A 13,322-nucleotide genomic window follows, 5' to 3' on the forward strand; every position below is an offset into this window, starting at 1 on the left:
TGTTCTGTAAATCCACTTGACTCCCACTGTTTTTTCTCCTTCAGGCAATTCAGCTAGCTCCCATGTGTGGTTTCTTTCAATAGCTTCGATCTCTGCATCCATAGCCTTTCTCCATTTTGAATCTTTAATTGCCTCATCAAATGTAATCGGGTCACTCTCTGCAAACAAAGCAAGATGAGCCAATGAGTCTTCATCAACAAGTTCTTCACCACTTGTGTAATCAATCATCCAAGCTGGTTTTCTCCTTGATCTGTGCATGCTGTGTATAGGAGTTTCAGATGTCTCAGGTAGTAATGTCTCGGTAACTTGATCCATACTACCTGATTCACATTCTCCCTCACCACTGTGTGCATCTTCTTCAACGTCAGCTTTTCCATTGTTTTCCAATTCAAGAGCCATTGGATTTCCTTTGTCAGTGCTTTCCCAATCATAGCTGCTGTGTTCATCAAACACCACATCTCTAGAAATACAAATCCTTTTGGTTATAGGATTATAAAGACGGTATGCCTTGGATTCTTCACTCACCCCAAGCAGTACACATTTTTCTCCCTTATCATCAAGTTTCATTCTCTTTGGGTCTGGAATGTGTGCATATGCCACACAACCAAATATTCTGAAGTGACTAACAGTTGGTTTCTGACCTGACCAAACTTCTTCTGGCGTCACATTTTTCACAGAAAATGTTGGACTTCGATTGAGAACATATACACTCCATTTGACTGCCTCGGGCCAGAAGGCTTTAGGCATGTTCTTGCTTGCTAGTAAACTTCTTACCATATTCATGATGGTTCTGTTTCTCCTTTCTGATACACCATTCTGCTGCGGTGTGTACGCAGCAGTCAGTTGTCTTTTGATTCCACTTCTTTCACATACATCTACAAACTCATTGGATGTATACTCTCCACCGCGATCTGTTCGAAAACATTGGATGAATTTTTCTGTCTCCTTCTCAACCTTTGCTTTGAACCTCTTAAACACTTCAATGGTTTCTGATTTTTCTACTAGAAAGTACACCCACGTTTTTCTGCTAAAGTCATCAGTGAAGGTTATGAAGTACCTTTTGTGGCTGTTGGAAGTGGGATTCAATGGACCGCAGATGTCTGAGTGCACCAGCTGTAGAATATGATTGGCTCTCCAAGTGCTCTCCTTAGGAAATGATTCTCTATGTTGTTTTGCAGTCACACATTCTTCACATACGTTAGAGGGATCATTGATCTGAGGAAGCCCTCTTACCATCTCCTTTTTCTGCAGAGTCTTGAGTCCACTGAAATTCAAGTGTCCAAACCTGTAATGCCACAACCAAGATAAATCTTGGTTAGATGTTTGGAAACAAGTTTGATCTCCAGTAACTTCTGTTATGAGCTGAAACATTCGATTTCCAGACGTCTTGATATTAGCCACTAATTCCCCGTTTGAATCATGGATTTGGCACCTTCCTCTCTGTAGCAGAATTGAACATCCTGCTTCTTGCAGTTGTCCTAGGCTGATCAGATTGCTTTTAAGTTCTGGTATATAAAATACATCATCTAAGTTATGTATTTTGTTGTTTACCAGCATTTGAATACTTCCCTTTCCCATAACACTCATGCTTGAATCATTTCCAAGCTTGACCTTTTCTCGAAAAACTTCATCTAGAACACAAAACAGGCTTTTGTTTCCTGTCATGTGATTGCTGCATCCAGAGTCAAGATACCACAGTGCTCCCTTTTCAGCTGGTATGGTTTCTGTGTAGGCCATCAATAGCATTTCTGCCACAGCTCCATTGTTCTCTGTGTAGGTGATCAATTGCATCTCTTCTTCTTCAACAAAGCTTGCCACTGCTCCATTATCCTCTGTGTAGGCCATCATTAGCATTTCTCCCTCTTCTTCAACAAAGTTTGTCATTTCTTCGTTTCCAGCTGGCTTGTTCTCTGTGTAAGCCATCAACAGCATCTGTTCTTCTTCTTCTTCTATCTCAGCAAAGTTTGCTTTTTCTTCCCTTTTATGGGGACACTCCCATTGAAAGTGACCAGTCTTATGGCAATTGTAGCATTCAACAAATGCTTTGCCAAAGTTTCCTTCTCTAGTGCCATGACCTCGTCCACGTCCTCTTCCTCTGAAGCTTCCACGTCCTCTGCCTCCTCCAAAGGGTCTTACAGCATAAGTCACATTAAGAGCTTGTTCTTGCTCAATGTGTTTAGTCATGCGTTGTTCATGCACAACTAGTGAGCTTTGCAGCTCATCTACTGACATAGTATCAATGTCATTAGATTCTTCTATTGAGCATACCACATAATCAAACCTAGAATTCATAGAGCGTAGAATTTTTTCTATGATTGTCACATCTTCTAACTTCTCACCATGCATTTTCATCTGATTTGCAGTAGTCAGTATTCTTGCAAAATACTCATTAATAGATTCTCCACCTTTCATGTGCAGCATCTCGAACTCTTTACGAAGAGCCTGCAACTGGGCACGTTTAACTCTACTGGTGCCTTGATATTTCTTCTTCAAAGAGTCCCATATGTCTTTAGAAGTGTCCTTCTTGAGAAGAGTCTCAAGAGTAGTGCGATCTATCGCTTGAAATAAGAAATTCTTTGCCTTCAGATCCTTCAGCTTCAGGTCTGATATCGCCTTTGACTGTGCCTCAGTCAGAATTGTGCCTTCTTTTACTTCGGGAATTCCTTCCTCAATGAGTGCCCAATATTCCTTTGATTTGAGAAAGTTCTCCATCAGCATGCTCCAATGATTATAATAACCATCAAGCCTTGGAATTGCTGGTTGTACATAGCCACTCGTGTTTCCCTCAAATGTCATTTCTGGTGTTTATAAAAGACTGCTGCTTCAGATGATAGGGCCCGTTTACAAGCTCTGATACCAAATGTAGATTATCAGATTGCTAACAAATAAACTGAACCGTAATCAACTTGTCTTATTTGAAGATAAACTGGCTTTATAAATAGCCTTACATTGTAACTAATTCTCAGAAAAAACAGCTAAATAATAGCAACAGACTCACGACTTGATCAGCTCAGCAATAACAGGCTTGCTGATTTGATCACACTTAACAGCTGTGATTCCTAGTCAATAGGATTTATTAACAGAAAACAAACAAATTAAATTCAAACAATCTTTAACATATATATATTGAGAGAATTACAATGAAAAATAAAAAATAAAATAAAAAAATACGATGATATGTAATTTTTAACAACAATTTTACTGTTAAAATTAACTTGATAGTAAAATTCTTCCTAAATATACCAATAAAAATAATCCATGAACATAATCATAAGTCTTTTTCATCTATAAAGGAGAACTGTTTCCTCTCAATTAAATCATCCGTGGAACACTCAGCGTTGCAATTTTCAAAGCACGTCTTTGTGCTTTATTTTTTTATCAAGAAAATTGATACAAGACTCAATGATACCAAATTACTTGATTAATAATTAAATTATTAATAATAACAACTTAAACATCATAAAATCTTTCCAAACATATCTTGTAGTACTCATTTATTTCTTTATTTTTAATTTTTTTGCCTCTTGTTTTCAAAGTAAAAACACCAACGTCTTCACGAGGTTAGGTATATAAGGCCATAACACTGATTTTATAGCTGAAGGTTTAAAAAGTCTTCGTTTTATGGCTTAATTTAGAGATTAGTGAGTCCAAGCACAAAACGATAGAGAAACCAAATTAAAAAAATGGAAAGCAGAATACTAAACATGTGGACTGAAACTTGAAAAGAGGGTCTATATCGTTTGAGTAATATTACGAATATTAATATGTAATTTTTGGAAAGCGTTAGACTTGCGGTAAAAAATAATAATTAAATGATCTGAAAATTTATCATTTATAATTAAACACTAACCATGCTATATAGGATATTTAAGAGTATAATAATTGTTGTTTTTTAAAGTATTTTCTATTCAAAAATATATTAAAATATTATTTTTTTTATTTTTAAAAAATTATTCTTAATATCAATATATATCCAAAAATATTAAAAAATTATGTTTTTTAAAAATAAAATTTTAAAAAACATAATTTCAAATATGTTCCTAAACAGAATGATAATCAATATCAATGGTTAATAAACCTCGTTAGTGTAGTCTAGTTTATATACATTGGGAACAAAAATATTCTGTTTAAAATAAATTAGTTTTTACATCAAATGTTTTTTGGAAATTATGACAAATCGCACGATGAATTAACAAAAATACCATCCCATCTTGTATCGTATTTATAGCTTCCAACGGAATTTTGGTACCTAAGGTCGAGTTCTTTGGTCAACATAACCTTGAAGATCAAGGATGAATTTTCCAAGAACAATTTTTTTCTTTATTATTATTATTAGGAAAATGTTTTCCTGTAGATTGAAACCATTTGTATCATGCATGTTGTGTTTTTCTCTGCGATAGAAACTACATTTTAAGGCTAAAAAATAGTAATTTAATGTTCTTTAATCTTGAAACGCGGTTTGATATACAGTAGACAAACACTCTCTTATTTTTCATGAAGAAAATACGATAAAAGGGCGGTTTTGATTACAAGCTGTGTTGAAGGGCATTCACAGTATATGGACTGCAGGAAATTAATTATTGGAAGAAAGACTGACTTAAAATACCCATGGCGAGTGTTTATACGCATAAAATTTGCACAAAACACAGCTGATTTCATGTCCCGAGAGAATCCAACACTGTGTTAACATGGAGTTTGCTGGGCACGTGTCAGGTATGGGAGTCAGGGTACAAGATAAATCAATGTGGATTTCATCTTCACATGGACGTCCATGCACAAGTGCAATTTGGAAACTCGTCTGGTCTTTTTCAGAGCTCACACTTGCTAGCCATTTATGGTGCAGAGCTGCATGGTGGGGTTCGAAGGGTTCTTGAATGTAAAGCTATGATACTGACATGAAACCAGCTAATCAAGCTTATCTTATATGTTCGTCGTGATCAAAAGTCCTGAATGTAGAACCGGGCCTAGCTAGGGTTGGTTTTATTGCAGAGGCACAATAGTGGAAGGTTTCCTCCTTTAATTTAATGTTTTTTTATAATAAAAAATAGCAATTTCTTTATATTAAGGAAAAATTATAGCTTATTGTTTGAAAAAATAATTTAGTATTTCAGTCAATAATAATTTCATTTAATGATTTGAATCATAACAAAACCCTTTGAAATTTCTAAATTTTAGCCGTCTGTGAGGAATTAATTGCATCTTAATTACGCATAGCTAGAAATGAATTTGAGTTGCCATAAACTAACGAAGAACAAGCTACTCTACTAGACTCCATTGATGGAAAACTTAAAACCGTTGATCAAAATTAATTTTTTTTATATACAGCTAGAAACAATTACTTGACTTTTATTCAAAAAGAAGAAAATCTTGACAAGCAAGGAGAGCAAATAGTTGACTCGCAACCATGTAGATCCAAGGGTAAATTACAATTTACCTCCAAGAAGTTTCCGTGCTGTCTTAATTCCACCTAAAATCTTTGACTTATTTCAATTAGACTCCATGTCTTTCGTTTTTGTTCGAATGTGCCCCCACATCTTTCACTTTTTCTAGGCGCCCCCTCCCCCTCCATTAGGTATGTAAATTCTAATTTCATTCTTGAAATTTCAGATATTCCATAAATTTTAAGTTATATTAAGATATTCCATAAATTTTAGAGACAAATTTGAAATTTACACAGTGGAATAAAAAAAATACAAAGTCTAATTGAAAGAAATCAAAGATTTTAGATGGAATTGAGAAAACATATAAACATTAGGGGAGAAAATATAAATTGAGAGCCCATAATTGGTAGTTAAGCACGGTGGAAGAAAGCGAAATCGACTTTGAAAAGGTGCTCAAGCAATCAACATTAAAATTGACGAGTCTCTTTCCCTAATTTCTCTACTTATATAATTCAACCTTTCTTTTTATTTTATTGCATATTAAGGTAATTTGGAACATTGATTTTACTTATTTTACACTTTCTGACAATTTTACATAGAAAAATAATAAAATTAAGCAATAAATTATTCAATGAGCCTATGCTAATTCATAAAAAAAAGAAGATTATTCACTACCAGAAAATTGATAAATACAAACGGAAATACCGAGAGAATATTTCCGTCGGTAAATTTCCGAGGGATTTTACCGACGGAAATATTCCCTCGGTATATACCGAGGGAATTACAGTGGGAAAAAAATTAAAACAAAGCAAAAAAAAAATGATGACGTGTCATTTTTACAAACGGACTTACCGACAGAATTACTGACGGCACAAATTCCGTCGGTAAATTTGTTGGTAAATTGTGAACACTGTTCATCATGTTAATTACAAAGGAAATCACCGACGGAAAATTCCGTCGGTATTTTCCAGAGAGTAAATCACTGACGGATTGAAAAGTCGTCGGTGTTATTTGGCGGTTTTCTGAAAAAATTCAATTAATTTAAAATTTTCATTTAAATATTACAGACGGAATCACCGACGGATTGAAAAATCATCGGTAATTTTTTGGCGGTTTCTGAAAAAAAATTTACGAAATTGAAAATTTAAATTAAATATTACCGATGGAATTACCGACGGAATAATTAAAAAATATTAATATTTAATTATCCGTCGGTAAATCCGTCGGTAAAGTGTCCCAATAAAAAGCCTGAATGCCCTTATTTTACAAGAGACAGGCTCGATTCTTATTATTCTTCTTCTACTTCTTCTTCTTCTTCTTCTTCTTCTTCACTATATGTAAAAAACATCATTAAGGCATGTCTTCTTCTTCTTCTTCACTTTATGTAAAAAACATCATTTCTTATCTATTTCTTTCTCTTCTTTTCTCTCCTCATCTCCTTCTCTTTTCCTCCATGCTTGGGTATGTCTTCTTCTTCTTTCTTCTTTTATCCTCTTAGTTTTTTTTTAATTAATATGCTTAATGAAATTTTTTTTCTCTCCTTAGCTTCACTTGCAACTACATTAAGGTAAGATTTTTCTTTTTTCTTCTTTTTTCATGATTTTTTTCACTATATTTGTTTTTTATTTTATTTTTAATTGTTTTTGTTCTTAATAATTGTATAAATGTTGTTGTGAGATTTTTTTTTCATATGAGATCAATTTTTAGTAGATTTATTTATAGGATTTTTAAATTTTTAGCAATTGCAACTTCATTTTTTTCATATGAATTAATTTTTTAGTTGAATTTATTTTTTTATTTTATTTATTTGTTGCAAATTTGTTTGAATTGATTTTCTTATTCTTTTTTCCAAGCATTTTGAGTATATATTATACAGTGTTAATTTATGTTAATTTAATTATTTTATAATTTTATAAAATGATTTTTTTTTAAAATATTTTTCAATAATTACCGACGGAATTACCGGCGGAAATTCCGTCGGTAATTCCGTCGGTAATAAAAAAATTATTACCGACGCGTCTGTTCCGTCAGTAAATCCGTCGGTAATTATATTACCAACGGATTTACCGACGGACAAAACATTACCGACGAACGATTCACCGACGGATCATTTCCGTCTTTGATTCTGTCGGTAATATAATTACCGATGGAATATGTGTCTTACACCGACGGAAAAATTCCGTCGGTAAAACTGTTAAATCTTGTAGTGATTCATAATCTATAAAAACATAGCAAAAACTCCAAATCAAGAGCCAAATTGTAAACAAAAGTATTGGATTGAAGACAATTATAGGAGGTGTTTGGGAATGTGATAACAATAGTTTTTCAAAGTGCTTTTCGCTTATAAATACATTAAAATAATATTTTTTTTAAAAAAATTATTTTTAACATCAGCACATGAAAACAATCAAAAAATATTAAAAAAATAATTTTTTAAAAAAGATTAAATTTTGGCTAATCTCTGTTTGGCCACACTCCCAAACAGTAGCATAATGTCTTAATTAATTAAATGATTATTAGAAAAGAACTTGGCATTCTAGAACTAATTTAATTATTATTGGAAAATTAAGGGATTTGAGGTGTATATATTTGAACTAAAGGACTTATTTGAAAATAACTTTGAACTCAAGGATTCGTTAAAAAACCAAGTGATTATTGAAGAAGTGCATGCTTGAACTAAAAGACTTACTAAAAAAACTTTGTACTCAATGACCAAATTGAATATTATAAAATAATTGAGTGACCATTGGAGGTGGGTTCACTATAGCTCGACGACAAGCTACCCACCGATAACTGGTTAGACATTGATTCAATGGTTAAGGATTCAAAATCGTTGTTCCAAGAACAGTGAAAAGTTCCTTTCTTTACTTAATTTAAACATTGAAACTAGCGTCAGAGGAATTCTTAATCTAAAAGTAAAGCTGATGGCTGAGATATAATATATAATTTATATCAGTTTTTAATATATTTATTTTAAATAAAATTTTTTTAGACCTCAAACTAATATATGTTTATATTATTTTGTTTTTAATTTTTATCAAATAAATAAAAATGATGAGATTCTAAATATTTAATTATTAATGTTCTAATATTATATCTAAAAATTATCTTAATTTATAAATTTAAATTATTAAATGTGATTATAAGATATATTTTATATTATATTTTAATATTATAATATAAATTTCTAGAAAGTAATGATTAATGAACATCTCATAATGCTTTTAGTTAGGCGAAGAAATAAGCTCTATGGGAAGCTTAACACTGTAATTATTGCTCCTAATTGATTTGATTGATTGACATTTGCAAGTAATTCAACAAATTAAACGACAGTGATCATTGCGAACCATCTCCATGAGTTTACTTCGAAGAGATATAAAAAATTATGGTCAAAAGATCATTGTAATGCTTGCTATCTTTTCTAAGATAATCATCCATAATCAGCACTTCAAATCCATTTTCTTCGACATTTTCCAAACCCTTTTGAATGCAGCAATCTCCCTTTTAATATCTGGACAAATCTTAATTATTTGCACTCGCTGCTCATAATCAATGCAAATTCCCTTTAACTTGTTCATAGAAACCATTTCCCTTGTCTTTATAAAAAAAAATTAAAATTATTTTCCAGTAAATAAACACAAAATCAATTATTCAGAAATTTAATTTTAACTGGTGAAGTTATTTAGCTTTGACATAAATAGTTTTCCTTTAATCAGACAATTTAGTTTTAATACATTAAATATATTTATATACACACACACACACTTTTGCAGGAAAATAAATATTTTACTATTTTAGAACCCAAAAACAAAATTTTTCAATCATTTTTTTTTTAAAGTCAAAAAACGGACATGATGGGCAATCAGCATTTCCAGAAGTTTTCTCCTCGTTTGACTAGATGTCGTTTGATTCCATGAGCACGCACCGTACATATTAAGAAGTCAAAAATATAAACCATATAGGTGGTGGCCCAGTGGTAAGAGCTTGGGACTAAGGGGTTTGCTCCCTCTTAGGTCTCAGGTTCGAACCCTGTGGACGCTCATATGATGGCCACTGGAGGCTTACATGGTCGTTAACTTCAGGGCCCGTGGGATTAGTCGAGGTGCGCGCAAGCTGGCCCGGACACCCACGATAATCAAAAAAAAAAAAAAAAAAAAAAAAAAAGAAGTCAAAAATATACAAAAGCTTTGACTACAAAACTGATGCAATGACCAACGAAACGACACTTCGGATTCTTGGAACAAGTCTTGTATAGGGATTAAGACATACTATAATTTCAACAAGGTTACTTTGATTTTCGAGGGTAATTGCAGTTTTGTTTACTAAAGCCAATGACGACCATGAAAGATTTGGTAAATCTTGATTATTTTAAAAACTGAAAAACTACATTCAAAAACTAAAAAATAAAAAATTAATTTAAAAATCTAAAGAAACTTAGAAAAAACTGAAACTAACTTATAAATCCTCAAAATTAAAAGTAAAAAGCTACATTCATAAAGCCGGGGCGGAATGAGAGGAGGCAAGCAGAGGTCCGGGCCTGTAAAATATTTTAATTTTTTTAATTTAATATTTAAATATGAAATAGTATGACATTTTTATTTTAAATAAATAAATTTTTAATAATATATCTTGTTATATTAATTTTTACTTTCCCATCAAATACTACCAGCTCCGCATTTTATCATGAAGATATATCAATACGGGAAAAAAAAGGTTTTGCAAGACACATATTCCTTGAATTTCTCATTAGTATTACTCTATGCAATGTTTTATATCTTTTACGGGCTATTTCAATTTTTGGGATGTTTTGAGATTTTTTATTTCCATGTAAGAATTTAAATTTTTATACTTTAATTTCTTTGTTTTTTAAATTTTGTTATTTTTTTTAAAAAAAGATTTGATCCTTATGTATAAAAAAATAGATTTTCTATTCGTATTCCAAGGAAATTCTTTATCCAAAAAGTGATAAATAAAGCATATGAGAGAATATAAATATACAACGAGTGAAAAATTCTTAGAATGATACGTAATCCAAGAATTTGAGAATTCTACGGCATTTAAAACAAAAAATCAATGAAACCAAACGTAAAAAGAAGAAGAAGAAGAAGAAGAAGAAGGTGACCCTAGCAAGGAAAATAAGTGTATCATGTGAGCAAAAAGTAAATGAACACAAGAAAAATTAACCTAATATTTTATTTTCACCGCCTAGAATTAATTGATTACCAGTAGCAGTAGCTAGGAATATTATTGAAAGCAGCAGAGAAACGCGTTATTTGATTGATACTGAAGGAGTTGACATTAACGTTTAATCTTCTGCTTTAGAACGATTTCTTCAAATCATGTGTTCTGCAATTTGTAGGGTTAACGCGTACAAGAACATGTCTTTTTGTCTATCGTCTCTTTCGACCCTTTGTCCTTTTTTCTTCAAAATATCAGTTTCTTCAATTCTCTCTCTAGAAAAAAGAAAAAAAAGAAAAAAAAAAGGGAGCAGCTAGCTTTCTTCACGATAGAATTTACGAACCATGTGTTCTGACATCGTAAGAACAGTGGGTCCTGACCAAACAGCTAGTGTCTTAGTCATTCATGTCTCATGAGATTAATGATTGTTTTTTTAGTTTAATAGGGATGTCGGGCCAGCTTGCGCGCACCTCAACTAATCCTACGAGCCCTAAAATTAACGACCATGTAAGTCTCCAGTGGCCGTCATATGAGTAACCACAGGACTCGAACTTGAGATCACAGAGAGGGCAAACCTCTTGATCCTAAGCTCTTACCATTGAATCACCACCTAAATGATTATTAATTATTGTTTTTTTATTACAGGTTTCAGCTGTCTGTATTAAATCCGTTCAAGGATTTTAATTAAATATTATGTTTTGAATTTGTTAAGAATTAAATTTTAAATAGAATTTAATCTTTAAAATATTGCAGGCTCTAATTTATAATTTTAAAAAGAAAAAATTTAATATTAATTTTTTTTTTCAAAATACTTATATAAATTTTTTTAAAAGACATTTGAAGAAACAAAATGAAGGTAATATCAAAATAAAATAAAATAAATTTTATTTTTTAAAAATATGTAAATTCAATTTATTTATCAATTAAATTTAAGTTAAATACTATAAAATAATTTAATTACAATAAAGAATTGATTCCAAATATATAACATATTAATTCCAAACTAAGAGCATGTAACTCATTTAATTATGCAAACGTGGTGGAGGATTGCTTTATGATTCTATCTTCTGGGCATCAGTGATTCATCAGCTCCTCCAAAAAAAAAAAAAATTGAATTATTCAGTATATTTAGAGTTGTACTATTACATCTCATATAAAAAGATAGAATTTGTAAATTATTTTATAATAGATAAGTATAATCACTAGTATATACTTCATAATTTCTTGAATAAAAAAGCTTATATGGATTGTGGTTTTTAATTTGCGAATTAATTAACCATGTTTATATGGATTATGGCTTTATGATTCTATATTTTAGACATTATTGATTGATCGATCCTTGAAAAAAGAATAAAAAAAGGAATTATTCATTATTTTCAGGAGTTATAATAATTCCATCTCATCAATCCATAAATTATTTTCATGAAAAATCCCATATTTTTATAATAGAAAGGAGTACAACCCCTTATATATATATATAATAATAATAATAATTTGTAAAAAAAACATAAATTATATATGCTATGGTTTTAAAATGCGAATTAACCATGTTCCAATTCTCAAAGTAGTACGGATAACTTGCATTTTAAGTGTCGAAAGGGGGCATGTGTGCTGTTTGAAAGTTAGGGTGCATTCATGCCTCCTCCACGTGAATCAATCTCCACGGATCCTCTGCATTCTCACACCTATTTCTTACGTTTTCCTCCATCGCTGCTAAGTTTCTTGAGAGCCTACAAAAGAGATTTTTATTTAGCATGAGATAGGAGAATGATGCACAACTCCTGCGCGCGCGCGCATATATATATATATATATATATATATGCCCATGAAAAGATTAGATTTTTTTTATTTGAGAGTGTGAGAGATATTATTTTTTAAAATATTATTTATTTGGAAATATTTTAAAATAATATAAATTTTTCAGATTTATTTTTAACATCAATACATTAAGAAGATAAAAAAACACTATTTTTTTTAAAAATTTAAATGCATAGTTGAACCATGATGCTAAATAGAATCTAAAACACCGTTTGATTATGCAGTTGGCTGCTTCTTTGCTAAAAATCTGAATTATTTTTGTTTAAAATTAATTTTTTGATATTTTTAAATCATTTGATATATTGATGTGAAATAAATTCTAAAAAATAAAAAATATATTATTTTAATATATTTTAAAATAAAAAACAATTTAAAAAACATCAATAAATTCAAACAGTTAAAATTAAAAATTTTCACGGATACTTTGAAACAGTAACAATAACATCAGATCTGCAGACCCGTCTAGTCAGCCTATATAAGCGAAGAACTTTTGATAGCCAATTTGCTTGTCCTTCTGTTTCATTTTGGTCCACCGCGGTTCAATACAGCTAAGCCCATCGAGCCAAGATTTTGTACAAGTCTAAATAAGTGGACAAATCGTTGTCCGAAAACTGGGCTGCATCGACCCAAAACTAGGTCTTGACGTGGATCACGTTCTTCAACTGAAATAATCATCCTTTCCTCAGCCGAAGATAATGTTTGGTTACTGTAATATATATATATATATATATATATATATATAATAGTATTTAGTTCGGAGATTTTTTTTTTTTTGGGTTATAAAAAGCGAATCTTCTACACCTAAAATCTGCACGAAAATATTTCGTCATAATACACACATAGGAATCTCAGGATAACTTACTATTAAGAATATAAAAAACATGGCATGATGCTGTGAAAGGGAGAGAGTTTCCTTCATCATTATGGAATTTAAGTATTAAGACC

The sequence above is a fragment of the Populus trichocarpa genome, chromosome 13 (assembly GCF_000002775.5).
Source record: "Populus trichocarpa isolate Nisqually-1 chromosome 13, P.trichocarpa_v4.1, whole genome shotgun sequence".
Classification (NCBI taxonomy): Eukaryota; Viridiplantae; Streptophyta; class Magnoliopsida; order Malpighiales; family Salicaceae; genus Populus; species Populus trichocarpa.